Raw genomic sequence first — 7,378 nt, forward strand, 5'->3', positions numbered from 1 at the left:
TAAAGGTTACATCGGGCTTAGGGCCTATGTATTTTTTTAGGATGGGATCATTGGTGAGTAGGGTCCAATTTTTCATTAAAATGGTTCGCAGTTCTTTATGGTGACCAGAGAACTGCGTGATGAATCTCACTGGTTGGGGGGAAGGGTTCTCTTTGATTTTGTATAGCAAGCTTGAACGGGTTCTACGGAAGGCCTTATTGAAGGCCTTGCGTAGAAGAGTTTTACTATAGCCTCGATCAAGTAGACGTTTTTTTAGCAGATTTGCCTGTTCCAAAAAATCAGTGGTTAGAGTGCAGTTCCTGCGTAAGCGCAGGTATTGTGCATAAGGTATGCTTTGAATAAGGTTTGATGGGTGTGCACTGTCAGCATGCAGTAGGGTATTACCCGCTGTTTCTTTCCTATAGAGGGTTGATGTTAAACGACCCTGTGAGTCTTTTAAGATTTTTAGGTCCAAAAAAGCTACTTTATCTTGTGCACTGGAATATGTAAATTTAAGATTGTAACTGTTAATATTCAAAGCCTCAATAAAGTCGTGTAATAAGGATACTGATCCTGTCCAGATTATAAATACATCGTCAATGTATCTTAGCCAATTGGCCACAAATTTGGTATAGATAGATAGGTCTTCATTGGAAAAAACAAAACGTTCCCACCCCCCCAGGTACAGGTTCGCGTAAGCCGGGGCACAGCAAGTGCCCATAGCCACGCCCTGTACCTGGAGGTAGTGGGACTCTTTAAAGACAAAAAAATTTCGGGTAAGAATAAAACGTAGGAGGTCAATGACAAAGTCATTGAGCTTCCAAGAATGATGATCTTGTTCATTAAGGAAGGTACGTGCTGTCGAGATGCCCTGCTCGTGAGGAATGCTGGAGTAGAGGGCCTCTACATCCAGAGTCACGAGCAGGGCATCCCGAGGCACGACCATATCCTCGATTTGTTTCAGAAGGTCTAAGGTGTCTCTTGTATATGACGGTAATGCTAATACGTGTGGCATGAGGATAGAATCCACATATCGGCTGGCATTTTCTGTCAGTGATCCAATGCCGGAAACAATCGGCCTTCCCGGTGGGTTTGTGGGGTTTTTATGAATTTTAGGGAGCGCGTATATGGTGGGTGTTTTGGGATGGCGTGTGTTCAAGTAGTCATAAAGATCTTGATTAATTAGACCATTCTGGTGGGCCGATGCCAGAATAACTAGGAACTCATCTTTGAATTGAGCAATCTTGTTTATATGTATCCAATTATACCAATCTCTATTTTGGAGTATCTTTAGAACCATTTTTTCGTAATTCTGTTTAGTCAGTAAGACTATATTTCCACCCTTGTCTGAGGCCTTGATCTCAAGGTCAGGGTGGGATTGTAATAGCTTAATGGCCAATCGTTGTTTTTTAGAGATATTGTGGTTTAGAGGGTTTATCTCAAGATTCTTCAAGTCATTGATGGTAGTTGTAAGAAAAGCCCATATATTGGAGTTGCTAGTGAGATCAGGGAAGCGTTGGGACTTAGGTTTAAATTTATTAATAACCGGGACAATAGGAATAATGACGGGACTGGAATCAGGGAGGTTGGGTTCACTTTCCTCCAAGAGCAACATTAGGTCTCGTAGAGCTCTAAAATCCTCCATGGAAAAGTTTTTTACTTTTTCAGAAATTTCTCTTTCCTCAATGGTGCGGAGACGATCACCATCAAACAGGAATTTAAAGGTTAGATTTCTTGTGAATAAATATAGATCTTTAATAGTCTCATATTTGTTGAGACTCATCGATGGACAGAAGCTAAGACCCAGGCGTAAAACCCCAAGCTGCTCACTAGAGAAGGTGTAGGGGGTAAGATTAATAATGTCTAAATTAGAGTTTAGTGTTACGTTTGGGATGGCATGGTCGGAGAAATCTGAAAATTTGAGACCTGGGAGACAACATGTGGGTCTAGAGTACCTTGTCGGGTACATAGTTGCAGTTGTGCTGCTGTTGGTTGTATATCAAGGGAGATATTTCTCCTGGGAACCCCAGTTTGTATATCCATGTTGGTGTTAACAGCATTTGTTCCTGGAGGGGGAAGGTGAGACACATTTGGAGATTGCAACGTTTGTATAGCTAAAAGTGCCGTGGCACCTGTATAATTAGTTTGTGTTCTATTACCACCACCACTAGAAGAAGTGTTTGTTTGAGGGGGGTGTACAAAGGGAGTGTCCCTAATAGGGGGGCGCTGTTTAGCTTTAGGTGTAAAAGACCCACCACCAAAGTCCCTCTTACGTGAACCGGATGTGGACGGTGTCGCTGCCGAGTGGTTCCGTCGTGCTGGCGGCTGTAAAGAAAGCATAGAGGAGGAATCAGACTCAGTATCATCTTCAGTAGTGTAATAGTTACTATCATGATTTCTAGAGGTTCGATAATTAGATCTAGGATTCTTATTTGTAGTGGGAGATTGCCACCGATAGGCAAAGCCCTCTGCAAATGCTAATCTATCCTTAGATAGTTTCATTTGTTTTTTATGAATAATGTCCTTAGTGATTCTGGTAATAAAATCTTTTATCTCTAGACAACGCTTATCGTATTGGGCATGGATTTTAATTGTTTCACTATTTGATTGTAAGATAAGAATATCTTGATCTAAAGAGGCTAGCTCTGCTTGATATTGTACAATTAGTTGTCTCATCAATTGTGTGCTACAAGAAGAGAGAGTTTGTTCCCACATGATTTTAAATTCGGCAGTGACATTTTGGAAAGATGGAAATACCTGTACTCGAAGGCCTAAAGGACTGATGTTGTCTTTAACGTATTTTCCTAGGAATTCTATGTGCCAATGAAGGTTGGATTTCTTTTTTAACAGCCTTTTCATTTTGGCCATATATTGGTTAATAGTAATTTCCTGTTCATTGTCAGTATTACAATTCGTTTGTATCTCAGACATATATCCTGTCCAACCAGTGCCCGCAAAGTCCATAATCGCAAGAAAAAGGAAAAGTAAACTAAAATAAAAAATGGAAAGAAAGAGAGGGAGAAAAAAGGAAAAAGAAGGGGGAAGGGCAGGAAAAAGGGTAGAAAATAGAAAAGATACAAGGAAGACAACAATTTAAATGAAAAAAATTAAATGTTAAAAAATATATAGTACAAACACTAACAGCCCCCTTAGTACAAGAGAGGTGGGCTGAAGTTTTGGCCCGGGTGCTACCACCCAAATAATTATTTGAAAGAGAAAAGATGACAATATCCTCACATGTAGTGTGCATGTGGATATTATAAGGTAAAAAGAGGGTGCCACGTCCTAATATAAATGATAAAGGAGAGAACTAAGGGCTAGTTTTTGGACTTTTTAGGCACGATTTGGTTGGTCAGAATATATTTACGCAAGAAAAGATTTTTTCTAAAAAGTAAATTTGTTTATTTAGATATAAAATATCGTAATATATAGAGCAAAATAAAGAAAAAAAAGAAAGTATTGCCGTTTCCAGCACAAAAAACTATCTAAAAGGCTAACTAGGCAAGCCTATCCATAAACAATGACAGGAATTAGTACATAAAATATAACAATGTATCAACAATGAAGTTGAAAACTTCCAAAGAGATTTAGAATAAGGTGCATAAATGTAATTAGTAGTCCTGTCGCGTTGTGGAAATGCAGGCAAAGATGTGTCTGCGGTGGTTTGGCTTGCTGTGTTGGTGGACTCGACCGGTTTCGCACTTTAACAGCGCTTCCTCACGGAGTCAGCAGTGTAGTTTTAACTATAGGACAACATTGAACAATAACATACAAAAAAATGAATAAAACAGTATATACATTTAGATAATAGCGCTAATAAAGCAGTAGAATAAATAAGTATACACAGAGATATATACACGGGCAAACGGAGGTAGGAGGTAAGGAACTGGGCAGGGGGGAAGGGGGGGGGGGGGAAGGGGGAAAGGAAGGTGATGAGTAAGAAAAGAATGGGAAAGAAAGAGGGGGGGGGAGGGGAGGGAGGAGAGGACATAGAGGGGTAAGGACAGGGAAAGGGAAAGGGAAAGGGGGAAAAAGCATAAAGTCCTGGTAGGTGAATACAACCCCAGAGCATTTCCTCAATGATGCAGTGGGAGCGAGGGTACGTGTGTAAATAGAGTGTAGAATAGTCTTAGGGAGGAGGGGATAATAAGATAAAGCAGCTGATATAGATACTTACAGATAGTATTGATTGGTAGAGGAATCGATATATAAATTTTCTGGCAATAGTAAGAAAACAAGAAACAGACTGTGTCCGGGCTGCTGGACGTTATAAGGGGTATAGGGGAACGACCCAAGTAAAATGAAAAGTAACAGTCTGAAGAATAAAAAATTACAGTGAGTATAATATAGAGCTGGTATAAGATAATGACAAAATAATAAGGAGAACATCCTACCTTCAATGAAGGAGGGCAGAGTTTGAGGAGAAGGAAGAAGGGAGTGGGTGACCACTATCTCCTAACAATCCTCAATGAATGCTGCACTTCCTGGTAGCAGAAGTGAGTAACCAAAGCTGGGTGCCGGCTAATAGCCAGATATTAAGGCAATGATAAGCCTGGTAAAATAGAGAGAAAACAACACACTTGTAACCTAATAGTTACAGGGAACTGAATAGAAAGATATGGCAAGGGGAAGAGCATACCTGGTTCAATGAGAGCGATAGCAAATCTCCTCCACGAGTCTCCCGAGAGACTGCAGCGATCGGGTCTCGTGTGCAGGGGTTTAAATAGGGACTCGCTCAATGCGGAGAGGAACGTGACGTACAGGAATGCGTACGACGTCATCCGCAGCAGCCGCGCGTCTCCTCATTATGTGTGCGCGCCGCAGAAGCAAACAGCGCGGCGCCACACATGAGAGGCATCGCTCCAGGATGGAGGGTTCCATCTAGTGGTGCGAATACAGATCTCTTGAAATAGATCTGTGATGCGCGGCCAGCCACTGCATCGAAGGGGAGGGGGGGAGGAAAAAATCTCAAAGGGAGGAATGAACCGTTGCAGGACTGGGAAAAATGATGAATAGTGAAAAACTAATAAAAAGCTGACATAGTGTGGATAGGGCAAGGAGAAAGGGGAAGTCAGGACATAAATAGTTGCCCGTGTGTATATAATACTAAGTACTAATTACAGTATCAATGGTTATTGAAAAATAGCACATAAAGTTCATTGATGGTTGGAGATTCCTTGGATAGATAGAATAGTGTGAGAATAGTGGGGGGGGGGGAAGGGGGGGGGGAAAAAGGGAGGGGGAAAGCAGAGAAGAAAGGAAAAAGGGGGAAACAATGAAGGAAATCCAGAAGGTAAAAGAGCGGAAATAGTTAAAGTTTGATGAACAGTAAGACAATTAGAGCCCATTGATAACATGCCATCAGAGTTACAACAGAATTCAGCACAGTAGTCTCAGTATACACGTAAATAGATGCGACACACAAGCCATATATAAATATACATAGATTGGTATTTTTATGCATATATAAATAGATAGAGCTTGCAAAAAACATAGTGTTGCATATTATCTCATACAGATTTTTATTGATAGAGTGGTGATTAAGATATATATCTCTGTGAATTTGTCCCGATGTGACCATTGCTAATCTATAATATTAGATGGTATTTCTAATGTCAAAAAATAGGGAACTAGGATACCACTTTTGAGATAGGAAGTAAATAAGAAAGTATTTTATAAAAAAGGTTTGTACGACTGTGCCTCGTTGAGGCCGGGGGCATAGAGGGCGTTGAGGCGTTCTATCCACAGAGTTTCTCTTTGCAATACCAACTTATCCCAATTACCTCCTCGATCATTTTTAGGGATCACAGCGAGAGCAATAAAGGAAACTACCTTATTGCTGAAGTTGTGATGTAGGTCTAGGTGTCGACTCACAGAAGTCACCATTTTACCTTTGTCAGAGTAATAAACGTGGTCACGGATCCTGGCTTTGAATTTTCGGATGGTTTTACCCACATAGAAGGCCTGACATTGACACGTCATCAAATAGATAACTCCCTCTGTGTTACAATCGGCATGGAAGTTGGGTATAAATGTTTCCCCATTGGGCAGGACAAATCTAGTGCCCTCAGTGATCCATGAGCAAAATGAACAGTGTCCACATCGTGTAATGCCATTTATGGATGTTCCCTTATTCCGATTTGATATATAATGGCTTGATGTGAGTTCATCACGCAGTGATCTGGACCTCCTAAAGGTTACATCGGGCTTAGGGCCTATGTATTTTTTTAGGATGGGATCATTGGTGAGTAGGGTCCAATTTTTCATTTCAATTGATGAGTTCCCCTATACCCCTTATAACGTCCAGCAGCCCGGACACAGTCTGTTTCTTGTTTTCTTACTATTGCCAGAAAATTTATATATCGATTCCTCTACCAATCAATACTATCTGTAAGTATCTATATCAGCTGCTTTATCTTATTATCCCCTCCTCCCTAAGACTATTCTACACTCTATTTACACACGTACCCTCGCTCCCACTGCATCATTGAGGAAATGCTCTGGGGTTGTATTCACCTACCAGGACTTTATGCTTTTTCCCCCTTTCCCTTTCCCTTTCCCTGTCCTTACCCCTCTATGTCCTCTCCTCCCTCCCCTCCCCCCCCCCTCTTTCTTTCCCATTCTTTTCTTACTCATCACCTTCCTTTCCCCCTTCCCCCCCCCCCCCCCTTCCCCCCTGCCCAGTTCCTTACCTCCTACCTCCGTTTGCCCGTGTATATATCTCTGTGTATACTTATTTATTCTACTGCTTTATTAGCGCTATTATCTAAATGTATATACTGTTTTATTCATTTTTTTGTATGTTATTGTTCAATGTTGTCCTATAGTTAAAACTACACTGCTGACTCCGTGAGGAAGCGCTGTTAAAGTGCGAAACCGGTCGAGTCCACCAACACAGCAAGCCAAACCACCGCAGACACATCTTTGCCTGCATTTCCACAACGCGACAGGACTACTAATTACATTTATGCACCTTATTCTAAATCTCTTTGGAAGATTTCAACTTCATTGTTGATACATTGTTATATTTTATGTACTAATTCCTGTCATTGTTTATGGATAGGCTTGCCTAGTTAGCCTTTTAGATAGTTTTTTGTGCTGGAAACGGCAATACTTTCTTTTTTTTCTTTATTTTGCTCTATATATTACGATATTTTATATCTAAATAAACAAATTTACTTTTTAGAAAAAATCTTTTCTTGCGTAAATATATTCTGACCAACCAAATCGTGCCTAAAAAGTCCAAAAACTAGCCCTTAGTTCTCTCCTTTATCATTTATATTAGGACGTGGCACCCTCTTTTTACCTTATAATATCCACATGCACACTACATGTGAGGATATTGTCATCTTTTCTCTTTCAAATAATTATTTGGGTGGTAGCACCCGGGCCAAAACTT

Source organism: Rana temporaria, chromosome 10 (genome assembly GCF_905171775.1).
Source record: "Rana temporaria chromosome 10, aRanTem1.1, whole genome shotgun sequence".
NCBI lineage: Eukaryota > Metazoa > Chordata > Amphibia > Anura > Ranidae > Rana > Rana temporaria.